Below are 13,321 nucleotides of genomic sequence, written 5' to 3'. Positions count from 1 at the left end.
AGAGAGAGAGAGAGAGGTTTTGGTACTATCTGAGGTTTCAGGCATCCACTGTGTGTCTTGAAACATACTTTATAAATGAAACTTGGAACTATTTTATATATATATATGTAGAAACTTTGTGTATATATATACACATACACACATATATGCACACACCTATATTATATATTTATGTATGTACATATATTTTAATAAGGGCTGTGTTTATATGTCCATATTTATGGGATTTCAGCATCAGTAGATGGGTATACTGGGCACCTGGACCAGACTACAGGACAGGATTCCACACAATTCTAAAGTAATAAGTAACCTTTCCTTGTTGTTAATAAACTCCCAACACCACAACTTCACCCCCACTAGCTTTACAAGTACCCCTTTTTTTGCAAACACATCTCAGTTCCCAATATCTACCTCCTACATTAACATCTATCTCCCCAAACCTTACCAGATCTCAAACTCACCAGCTTCTGACTCTGTAAATATGTTGCCAGCATAAGTAGCTTTCTCCAAATGCCTGCTCGTTGGATCAAATTTTGCAGATGAATTGTTTCTGGTAAACAACACTTAAACCACTCATTTTTTCCCTTCCCTAAACTTTCTGCTGTACTATTTCATACTATTTCATTTGTAAACGCACACAATTAAATTTCCAGTTTTAAATGTATTGGCATCTCCTTTTCATGGCAGTTCCTATTGTGCCAGAATGTCTGTGGACATCAATATAAAGGAACCCAGGAGTCTAGAGTCAAAGTCCAACTTGGGAAAAGTTGGAGAAAGGGCAATAGATAAAACGGACTTTCTGGAAGCTAAGGAAAATGAAAGGGACATGAATTCACAGGTGAGAGAGATGAGCCAGAGAATGGAAGATAAGAGTAAGCCACTAATAACAGGATGAGAATAGCCTATGGTGAGCTTTAACATGTTCCAAGCGCTTTTTAAATTTCAGCTGTTTTAATTTCTGCCAAAGGAGGTGGAGCTTGATTTATGGCAGATGATTGAAAATGGAACTAGCGTTATAATAAGGCATCTAAATAAGGCTATCTGTGTGTATGCATGTGTGTGTGTGTGTGTGTGTGTAGTGCATATCAGCTAACCAGATGGCTGTCTAACCTAAAGACAGTGTAGATGTTACTCGTAAGATTTTTTTTGCTACTAATGGGTTATGCACATGAGGTACGGTAATTATAAAAAATATTGATGCAAGCAGGAAATCTTGGCACGGCGGCAGTGTGTAGTTCTCAGAGCAGGAGTAACAGGACACACACATTTGTCTTCGGCTCGCTACTCATACAACTGTCGTTTCCAACTGTTGTGGAACCTTCTGGTTGCAAAATTCCATCCCTCACATAGTAACAAGAGAGTCAAAACAGTCCCTCCCTCCGGAGCTTTGATCACACAACAGTTTTGTAACCATGTTCTCTCAGAAAGTTCCATAGTCCACCCGTCTGGAACAAAATAAAGTGATTTCCAGAAAGGTAAATCAGACATTCTCTCACAGGAGTTTTCTGCTATTTTTAGTACTCTAAAAGCATAGTTTTCTATTGCCTCAGGTTTGATTTGGGGAACTAGGATGGTTACCCTATGAATGTTCTTCAAAAATGTTTTTCTACTGTCTTAATAACCACTCCTTTTGGTATCTAGTCTGAGCAACTGATTATCTTGTATCCATTTTCATACAATTAAAACAAATTCACACAATTTAAAATTGAAAACTCTAATGATATTTCTTATTAAGAAAGCTCCTAATTTCTTATTAAGGGAAAAAAAGTCTTGTCCCAAATCAATTATTATTCAAAAAAGTTTCCAAACATAAGTTGTTTTATGACAGTGACCCATGATTCATATTCCCCAAAGGCCAAACTGCCATTCTGCAATAAATTACAACAAAACATTTTGGGTCTGTGTTCACAAATGCGAAGAAAGCCAGAATACTATTGGGCAGTACTTAAATGAGAAATTCTGGAATACTGCGGAAATAATAGCAGGTGTCAAATAATATGGATTTCTTGCTACTAAAATCTCCTTGAAGCATGCTTGATTTTTCCTGGTAACCTAAATCAATAGTAATATTGAGAAGTCATCATGCAATATTGACCAGTTGCATAGCAGATACGTCAAAGGAATGATTCTTCTAAGTTACACTGGAGGTCCTGAAAACAAAGAAATATTAATGTTTCTTACCACTGCAAAATTCCATCTCAGATACATTGCTAATTAGCAACCTAAGTTTAATATGCAAAAATACCAAATGACATAGTGTCCCCATCTGTAAAATGGGGCGATAATAACCTACTCCTTAGGAATACTTTGCAAAAGAGCAATGAGTGCTTATTAAGTAATTTGGAAGTATCTGCCACTGTGAGTATCTAACTAGCTCCTTTCCTTTCTATCTTTCCACTATGTGTAATGTCTCCTTTATCTTATTCTTCTATGTCTCTTCATTATATCTTCCTTTTGTTTTTCACTGATTAGTAACTGGATTTCTTTTTAAGCAAGCATTTATTTACATACTTGTAACTACTTGCCATTCTACTGCTCTATTTTCTTTTTTCTTCTTTGCTTCTTAATTTGAAGTGAATGACTTATGTTAAACCCAGGACAATATTTTTCTAGATGCTATGAAGATGGTGAATTGGATATCTACCCTCCTAAATTCACTTACAATTACTTCTATAAATATTGATAGTTAGAATGGCTTTGATTTCACTGGATGAAAATTACTACATACTCTCTCTTTCCGCTAGTTTATATTGCCCTGACACCTGGCTTCTTGAATATAGATGATCTGACTGATTAAAATCAGAATTATCTCTTTACAACCACCCATTACCTACAATTCTGACATCATTCCCCAAAACGTTTTTATAATCCCTCTGTTTTCACCTTAACCAAGGCCTTCCTGCCTATTTTCTCAACTCTAACTCATTGCTTTATTTCATTTAGAAAATGTGAGATTTTATTATTATGACTCTAAAATGTAGAGGTCCAATGTGACATATTTTAAAACTTTTCCCCACTCTTCTTTGAAAAAATTGCTGAAGGTGAAAAGCAAGCACATCTCGTATTACAGTTCATAAAAACTACTCAACAGATTCTTCCAGTGTTGCCAATATTAACATCTAAGAGTGTCTGGGGAGAGAATGCAGTTGTCTACCATGACATCAACTTGGAAAAGATAGGGCTAGAGTCCAAACATTCCTAGCTTCTCTTAATCAGGCACACCACCCTAATTATCTACTAAAAAGAATGCTGCCATCATGTAACTCCCGCACTGAAGAAACCGAGTCACTTCCCTCTAACTACAAGATACACATTCCCTAGCTGGTCTTTAAACCTCTATATGATGCAAGCAATCACCTGAAAACATTGTGCTTACTTACTTCCCTAAATGAAGCCTTCACTCTAGCTAAACAGCTTCACTCAGTGTTCTTGCAGTAAGTTTGGTGCTTCCTTTCTACATATTTCTGTTTCAGTCACCATCATTGCACAGAAGGCTTGCTTTCCTCCTCTTTGCTCATCCAAATGCTCTAAGTCATTCTCTCTAAGATCTAGGTGAATTGTACCGTTTCTAGGAGCACTTCATGAAGTGATCCACGAGGCTCATATAAAATTGGCAGGCTGGGTGCGGTGGCTTGTACCTGTAATCCTGGCACTTTGGGAAGCCGAGGTGAGTGGATCGCTTGAGCCCAGGAGTTGGAGACCAGCCTGGGCGACATGGTGAAACCTCATCTCTACAAAAAATATAAAAATTAGCCAGAGGTGTTTGTAGTGCCAGCTACCCGGGACGCTGAGGTGAAAGAATCACCTGAGCCCAGGGAGGTCAAGGCTGCAGTGAGCTGTGATCACGCCACTGCACTCCAGCCTGGGTGACAGAGTGAGACCCTGTCTCAAAAAAATAAAAACAAAAAATAAAATAAAATTGACATACTCCCAGTTAATCAATTATGCCTGTCCCTTTAACTGCTATCGTTTCACTTTTTCTAGGTTTCCATTTTCTGGTCTAAATTGTTTAGAACACACAATTCTATCTTATACATGCAGCCTTTCCTTCCCTTACGTCTCCTTTATTCATTAATTACTAATCAAATCTATGTGTTATCCATGAATCGTCCTTCCAGGGAAATGAGATCCACAATCTATTGATTATTGTGTCTAGGGTTTTTAAATGTGTTTGTTTGTTTTGTTCCTGTTGAGAAATATAGATAAGTGGTACCTTCTACTGCTAACATTGACACCTCATTGGGTTTTACTTCCTACCTGCAAAGTGTCTGCGTTAGAACTGCTCACTAACATCCACTCTAGGTTAAAGAATCTGTGGTTTCGTTGGTTCTACTTCAAAGATTGGTGAATATTTTCATTAAATACTTTGAGAATACAAAACGTAATCACGAACTTCACCTTTTTAGATTTTAGTTGCCTTTTCAGTTGTCTCTTGACCTCCAAACTTCTTACAAGCTTAATCTATAGTAGCCCCCATTCTCTCTGCATCAACGTAATGCCCTTTCCTCTGGCACAGTAGTCATTCTTTCAAGCTTCCACTACATCAGAAATGTCATAGGTCAATCACATTGAACGTTTGTATAACTCTTCATTTTCCAAAATGCTTTCACTTAACTTTGTGTATCATGGTGGATTTTAAGCTCCACTCCTGGTTATGTGTTATGTCTCTCTTGCACTTCTCTCTTCTTTTATCCTCACATCAATTTATCCTGCCTTAACATATTGACATATCCTTGAGAGTTACCCAATACCCTTTAGACAACAGGTGAAGTATTTGCAAAAACTATGCCTGATTTTACTGAGGAAATTGATGCTCATAGAAGATGTCCTAGGACTTGTCCAGATCTCCACACCCAGTACATGACAGAGACAGGATTTAACTCAATTTTTTCTGACTTCAAATTTACTACACTTCCATAAAATCATGGCTTGCTTCTGCAGTAAGTGGTCTGTTTCTTCCTTTCTAATTTAGTGGTTAATGGATAAAACTCAGGCCTTTTTCTTTTCTTTTTTTTTTTTTTTTTGAGATGGAGTCTTGCTCTATTGTCCAGGCTGGAGTGTGCAGTGGTGAGATCTTGGCTCACTGCAAGCTCCGCCTCCTGCGTTCAAGTCATTCTCCTGCCTCAGCCTCCCCAGCAACTGGGACTACAGGCGCACACTGCCACGCCCGGCTAATTTTTGTAATTTTAGTAGAGACGGGGTTTCACCTAGTTAGCCAGGATGGTCTTGATCTCCTGACCTTGTTATCCGTCCGCCTCAGCCTCCCAAAGTGCTGGGATTATAGGCGTGAGCCACTGCACCTGGCCGCCTTTATTTTTCATTTCTTTCTAACTGACCCGACACCTCACATGCTTCCAACCTGTCCTAAACTCAGCTGTCAAAATTAGAACCATCACAATCTTCTCCTCAAATATTTTCCTATTTACTTACAGTCTAAATTCTAAATTTAACATGGAATTCAAAGCCCTCTGTTATCAACCTCTATCTTTACAATCTTACCCATCCATTCATTGGGCAAATGTTTATTGAGTATCTGTTATATGCCAGGTGATGTTCTAGTATTGGGAATGGTGAATAAGGCATATTCTAGGCAATAAGATGCCTGCTCTCTTGGAGTTAACATTCTTATTCTTTGTTCTTCATTATAATTAATGAATTGCAACCATCCAACCATGCTGAGACATTTCCTATCTTCATAGTTTTTCTCATGTTGGTCCCAACTATCTGGTCTACAAATTTCCATATTCAACAAGCGGACTTCTGGATCTTGTTTCTTTTATACTGTCGTACGTATGTACTATCCTTTCTCTCTGCCCTAGTTCTTTTTTATTTATTGATATAAGCACATAAAACATATTTTAAATATATGTCATGTTCACTTGCAAGCAACATAAGGAAGAAAATCATGGTGTATTCCTTCCATATTTACCTTTCCCATGGAACTTTGCATGTGGTAATCATTCAATAAATGTTTATTCACACAACCCTATGAATGAATTAACAAGTAGAAAGGTATAATCATTATCAGAAAAGTTATCTACCTTGGCCATATCACCTAAAATGATTCACCCAAAGATTTTAGGAGTATATCTTTTCATCTCAATGTTTTCTTTTGTTTTTCATTTACATCAATGTATAATATTTCATCAGAGTTTAAAGAGTCAGATTGTTTTATGGCACATTAAGAAAAAAATGCTGTTTCTTGCCATCTCTGCTGTCACTATTTCCCACTCCCTAGACAAAAATCTTTTCAACTCTTTTACCAGTTGTTTAATATTTACATTTGCATCTCTAAATAAAGTGTAATTTTTGACTTTTCAATTTTAGACTATCTGTTGCCTTCTCACTCTGAAATGTGGAGCTTTAGCTCTCTTTTTGTGCCACTCCCTCTGTTCCCAAGCACACACAGTTACATTGCTGTCCCCCAGTGCCCCACGTAAATTATTGCTTTGGTTGGGTCAATAGTTGGTGTTTACAGATCCATTATCACTGAGACTAAGAATACTATTCACAGCTAAGCCGTACAATACGCTGTGAGTATTTTTCCCTTTTTGTGCTTCCATAAAGAGCATCACTGCTTAGTTTGTGTATTTGCTTGGCTTTCTGTGTAACACCGCACAATGACATTTCAGGCAACAACAGACAGCATATACGACAGTAGTCCCATCAGATTATAATGAAGCTGAACAATTCCTACCACCTAGTGATGTCTTGATGATCGCCTGTGTGTGCAGGCCAAGGCCAATGTGTGTGTTTATGTCTTACTTTGTACCAAAAAAGTTTAAAGAGTAAAAAATAAAAATAGAAAAAAGTTTATAAAATACAAAGAAAGAAAATATTTTGTACAGCTAGCTGTACAATGTGTTTTAAGCTGTTATTAAAAGAGTCAAAAAGTTAAAAAAAATTAAAAGGTTTATAAAGTTAAAAAGTTACAGTAAGCTCAGGTTAATTTATTACTGAGGAAAGAAAATTTAAAAAAATGAATTTAGTGTAGCCTAAGAGTCCAGTGTTTATAAAGCTCTGAAGTAGTGTACAGTGATGTCCTAAGCCTTCACGGTCACTCACCATCATTCACTGACTCACGCAGAGCAACTTCCAGTCCTGTGAGCTCCATTCATGGGAAGAGCTCTATCTAGGTGTATCATTTTTAAAACCTTTTATATTGGCCAGGCACGGTGGCTCACGTCTGTAATCCCAGCACTTTGGGAGGCAGAGGTAATTGGATCACGAGGTCAGGAGATAGAGACCATCCTGGCTAACATGGTGAAACCCTGTCTCTACTAAAACGACAAAAAATTAGCCGGGCGTTGTGGCTCACGCCTGTAATCCCAGTTACTCAGGAGGCTGAGGCAAAAGAATCACTTGAACCCAGAAGGCGGAGGTTGCAGTGAGCCGAGATCGCATCACTGCACCCCCGGCCTGGGCGACAGAGCAAGACTCCATCTTAAAAAAAACAAATACAAACAACAACAGCAACAACAAAAACCCTTTTATACCATATCCTTACTGCACCTTTTGTATGATTAGATAGGTTTAGATACACAAATACTTACCCTTGCGTTCCAGTTGCCTGCGGTATTCAGTACAGTGACATGCTGTCCAGGTTTGTAGTCTAGGAGCCATAGGCTGTCATATACAGGCTAGGTGTGTAGTAGGCTCTACCAAGGACACTCCATGATGTTAGCAGAACAAAATGGCCTAATGACACATTTTTCAAAATGCATTCCTGTCATTAAAAAACACATGACTGTACTTAGTAATTCAACCTAAGATCGGTAAATGTCATCACAACACATTCAAACTAACCTAATACAGTATTAATTGGGTTCTATCCAATAGCTTTCCCGTAGAGCTTTCTGATCTGTATTCTCAAGTCACACCCTAGGCCTGACTCAGCAGTGTTTATGGGATCCCTTTCACCACCATCCCTGGGGTTGACTTCTCTCATTTCGCAAGTGGGTCACAATTTCCCAGATCCCACCCCTTCCTTCTTTCTGAGGTTATTCCCGCATTTTGGGTGGTCCCATACTCCAGGGCTTCCTAACAAAGGATCCACAGCAAACAAAACATTTTGAGGTCTCGGAAATCAGAGAATGTCTTTATTCTACCTTCATGCCTAATTTATAGATTGGCTGGATAAAGAATTCTAGAATAAAATGAATTTTTCCACATAATTTCGAAGGCATTAAATTTATTGTCTTCTAGCTTCCAATATTTCTACTATGAAATGTCAAGTCACTATGAATCTTGATTCTTCTTATAAAATCTCTTCTTTCTAGAAGTTCACAATATATTCTCTTCATCTCAGAGTTTCAAAAATGTCCTAATGATGTGTCTTAATGTTGATGGTTTTTTTGTTTGTTTTTTGTTTTTTGAGACAGTCTCACTCTGTCACCCAGGCTGGAGTACAGTGGTGTGATCTCGGCTCACTGCAAGCTCCACCTCCCGGGTTCATGCCATTCTCCTGCCTCAGCCTCCCAAGTAGCTGGGACTACAGGTGCCCGCCGCAAAGCCCAGCTATTTTTTTTTTTTTTTTTTTTTTTGTATTTTTCTGAAGAGATGGGGTTTCACCTTGTTAGCTGGGATGGTCTCGATCTCCTGACCTCGTGATCTGCCCACCTTGGTCTCCCAGGCATAAGCCACTGTGCCCGGCCTTAATGTTGGTTTTTAAATTATTTCTGGTGCTGGATCTGTGTGGTTTATTTTGATCTAAAAACTCATGTTCTTTCATTTGGGGGAAATGTTTTTGGATTGTTTCACTGATGATTTCCTATTCTCTATTTCTTGAGTTGTCTCTTTGTGGAACTCCTGTCATATAGACATTGGACCTGCTGGACATATCCTGTATTTTTTTCTTATATTTTATCCCTTATTTTTTATTTTTGCTATGCTTTTAGAAGATTTCCTCTAATTTATCTTCCAACTCTTCTATTGCTTTTTTAACTTTCACAATTCTATTTTAAATTATTTTAAAGTTCTTCTTCCTCAAAATATTCTTTTTCTAAAATAACACCCTTTTCTTGTCTTTTACATGCAGTATCTTATCTGAACGTATTAAGGGTCATTTTCAAATGTTATCCTCCCCTCCTGCTTCTGTTTTCTCCCATTGCTTTTTTCCCTGATTGTTTGTTTCCGTGTCTCCCATGCTAGAATCCTATCCTAGTAATCCTTGTGTGGCTACTCTTACTAGGCATGGGTGCACTAAAAGCCGATTAGAGGCCAGGTGTGGTAGCTCATGCCTGTAATCCCAGCATTATGGGAGGCCGAGGTGGGTCGATCACCTGGGTCAGGAGTTTGAGACCAGCCTGACCAATGGTGAAACCCCATCTCTACTAAAACTATAAGAATTAGCCGGGCATGGTGGCACATACCTGTAGTCCCAGCTACTCAGGAGGCTGAGACAGGAGAATTGCTTGAATCCGGGAGACGGAGGTTGCAGTGAGCCGAGATCGCACCACTGCACTTCAGCCTGGGCAACAGAGCTGACTCGGTCTCAAAAAAAAAAAAAAAAAAAAAAAAAAAAAAAAAAGTCGACTGGAGGAGGAGTGTGTGACTAGTTATTGACCAGAGACTTCACTGTATAGTGGCCTGCCTACTGGAGCCCTCATTGGCAATATTTTCAATCTCTTCTATTGGGCTGGTCAAATTCCCCAGAGAAGACTTCTATTTGTCTGCCTAGGGAATATGTGTCTATGTATGCTTGTGTATGCACTCACAAGAGTGTGTGTACTTAGCAAACGGTGTTCCAACCTAGAAAAGGTTAAGAAGTATGAAGAGTTTTTGCATTTAGTGTGTAAGCTCAGCTGCCCACTTTTTAGTTCAAACCCTCTGTGTGTCTGTCCCAGGAAATAAATCTCTTAGATCTTCTGCTAAGATGGGTAGTTGACCTGTTTCATGAAGTGGGGAGGAGATGAGAAGGGCCAGCTGCTTCTTCAGCAACCCTACTTGCAACAGAACTTCCAGAGATATCTGATGATGCTCATTCTTGGATTTGTACTTGAAATTAAAAACAAAACAAAACAAAAAATCAGTCTGCTTCTCAGCTCTCTCTGAAGTTGGCTGAGAATCCAGCTTTCTCAGATCTCCTCCCAGCTTCCAAGTTTCTGTTGCTGTTGTCTCCATTCTTGTTTATTTTGTCTTTGTGTGCTGTGTTTTTCAAAAAAAAAATTATTGCCATTCGAGCAGTAGCATTGAGCTAAATGCTAACGGTTAATCTGCCATCTTTAAATACCCTAGAGTATCTCTTTACAGTGGAAAAAATACCTGGGGTATTGTTTAATAATTAGTTATTTTTGAACATGAGCTTTCATAAAAACAGAACTTTAAGAAAAATGTAATTGTTCTTGTAATTTCTATTTTGTCTGGGAGAAAAAATGATTGCTAGACAGTTACCATCAATGAGTAAAAATGTAAGAAAAACAAGTAATGTTTAAAATTTTTTAGAAACAGAAGAAAAACATTTTTCTTAATCTTAAGTTTTTTTATTGTTAAAAAACATAACTTCATTCTTGTTTTATTTAATCTGTATCCTGTTAAACTGGTCATTCTGAATCTATGGCCTTTCAGAGGGCTGGCATTGCTATTCTAATATATACCTGTGCCTCTGAGGTTCCTGTAGGTTAGTTTTTGCTGGGCAGAAAACTGCCATTACTAGCACTGAATTTCAATGACTTCCTGCAGGCAAACACCTGGAGGCAATTACCTGTACTTGTCTGCTAGCGGATGCAAATATGCTTTAGGATAGGAAAACTATGTCTGATTTTTAAAAAATAATCCACCTCCTTTGTGTAATGTTTTACTTGTGTCGGAATAAAATGCTAGCTTATCCAGTCCTGGAATTTATCCATTAACCAATTACATGTTGGTCAACCCACTTTTTCAGCACAGAATTTCCAAACATTAGTGATTTTCTATTATCCTTACCCACCTTCTGATGTCAAAGCTCTTTTGCTGTCTTACAGGATATGGGTCAGTGACAATGTGGGAAGAAACAAGAAAAATCAATAACCTACATTTTAATGTGAAATGACAACATGTTTAACTTTGACCACAGACTTCCCAGGCATGGTTCAGGAGAGAATGCGAGAACATGTAAAATACATCTTTCTTTATGTTATGTTGATGCCTAAGTAATTGTGGTTTTTTCCATTAATGTACACGTGGACTTAGTAATATTTTAATTTAATTTAGATTGGTTTAATTAACACATTTATTTATCTATTAGTTCCTTTTTTAAAAATGGAGCCTTGATCTGTCACCCAGACTGGAGTGTAGTGGTGTGATCATAGCTCACTGCAGCCTTGAGTTCTTGGGCTCAAGCGATCCTCCTGCTTCAGCCTCCTGAGTAGCAGGACTACAAGCACATGCCACTATATCTGGCTAATTTTTATTTTTTATTTTTTTGTAGCGGCAGGACCTGGCTCTGTGGCCCAGGCTGGTTTCAAATCCTGGTCTCAAGTGATCCTCCTGCATAGGCTTCCCAAAGTGTCGGGATTATAGGAGTGAGCCACTGCACCTGGCCAATATTTTATACACCTACATATAATCTCTGGAGAAAATCTTGGGGATGACTGCTATTTTAGCTAAGCCATGAGTGCTCTGCATTTAAATTTAGATGTAGAATTAGGGCCAAGCATGGTGATGCATGTCTGTAATCTCAGCTACTTGGGAGGCTGAGGTGTGAGGATCCGTTGGGTTTAGGAGTTCGAGATAAGCCTGGGCAACCCAGTGAGACCACTGTCTCATATTAAAAATGAAAAAAAAAAGAGAGATAAATGTAGATTTAAATTGCACTCTTAGAAATATCAGACAATAAAACACTTTTAAAGATTTAAAATTATTTGTACTAAATAATAATGATTTATGGTTTTATAGATTACTGCAGTTAGGGCAGACCAATTATTATGCATGCAAGAAGACCTGTTGTTCTTCAGTGCAAGTTCAAAGTTTCACATCTTTCTAATTTTATTCTTATTCAGACAAAACTATAGATGATTACCACACTTTAAAACTTCCTTATTTTCAGTATAACCAAACTATTACATAAATTTTGATGGAAGTTTCATTTCTTTCCTTCATTCTTCTTTCTGTAATATCTCTCATTTTTACATTTAGTGAATCATTTAAAAAATTCATTTTTTTCTGCTATTTATAAGTACAGCTTCCTAGAGCCTTTAATTCTTGTTTTATAGATATATCTAACAATTTGGTTCCTCCTAGGATATCTTTCAAATTTCTACTGTACACATTACTAATGTATAAAATTTCTGTTTTATTATACAAGGCCTTCTAAGAGCTCCTGTCAAAAATACTGCTGTAAATAAATCCTGTTTTTTATAGGTTTAGTGTTACAGTTAGCTATTGCATTCCCAAAGACTTGATGTTTAATAAAGCAAGGGCCGTGACCAACAATATGCCGTGAAAATGAAACTATGCTTACAGCTTTCTTTAATGACTTAAAATACTATCATATTTTGTTCCAACCTCTACAGAATTTTAGAACCAGAAGGAACCTTAGAGATGATGATAACTTAACACCTGGATTTCACAGGTGAGAAATGGAGACCTTGACTGGGGAACTTTCTCGGGTCACACAACTAGTTATCCACTTTCAGCTTGGTCTTCTTTCAATTTTCATTTGTCTCCTAACTAAAAGATCTGCTGGCTCAGACTCAATGTTTGGCCCAGTGTTTCATGTTGAAATAGCCTCCATCTTCGGTCGGGCAAGGTCACTCACGCCTGTAATCCCAGCACTTTGGGAGGCTTAGGTGGGCAGATCACCTGAGGTCAGGAGTTCAAGACCAGCCTGACCAATGTGGTGAAACCCCGTCTCTACTAAAAATACAAAAATTAGCCAGGCGTGGTGGTGCACACCTGTAATCCCAGCTACTTGGGAGGCTGAGGTAGAAGAATCGCTTGAACCTGAGAGGCGGAGGTTACTGTGAACTGAGATGACATCATTGCACTCCAGCCTGGGCAACAAGAGCAAAACTTCATCTCCCGCCCTGCCAAAAAAAATAAAAAATAAAAAAACAATAAATGAAATAGCCTCCATCTCCTTCCACCCCTCAGCGGAGTCTCTTCTCATTCAAACTCTGTCTTTCCTTGACGATCAGATGATGACCTTTGGCTGAAGCATTGCCTGATCCCATTCTCCTCTGAATTCCTGGGAAATTTTATTCACACTTTCAGTGGTTAAGTGGTTAAATACAAATTTTAATCTTTTGCTATTTATAAGGCACCTAAAATATCATGATATATTAAGTGCAAAAATGTAAAAATGAGTAAATACACGCCAGGTGAAACTTAATTTAAGGAATGC

The 13,321-nt window shown here is 38.1% G+C and overlaps 1 long non-coding RNA gene across 1 annotated transcript; it reads left to right on the top strand.

Moving 5' to 3' along the window:
- The first annotated feature begins 1,390 nt into the window (after positions 1–1,390).
- LOC105526643 lies at positions 1,391–12,667 on the top strand. Its single transcript, XR_001004113.1, has 3 exons — positions 1,391–1,475; positions 10,962–11,091; positions 12,492–12,667. It is a non-coding gene; the product is annotated as an uncharacterized LOC105526643 (long non-coding RNA).
- The last annotated feature ends 654 nt before the right edge of the window (positions 12,668–13,321 follow it).

This window comes from Colobus angolensis, unplaced genomic scaffold (assembly GCF_000951035.1).
Source record: "Colobus angolensis palliatus isolate OR3802 unplaced genomic scaffold, Cang.pa_1.0 Scaffold6, whole genome shotgun sequence".
In the NCBI taxonomy this organism is placed as follows: domain Eukaryota; kingdom Metazoa; phylum Chordata; class Mammalia; order Primates; family Cercopithecidae; genus Colobus; species Colobus angolensis.
This window is presented reverse-complemented; position numbering and strand designations above follow the sequence as displayed.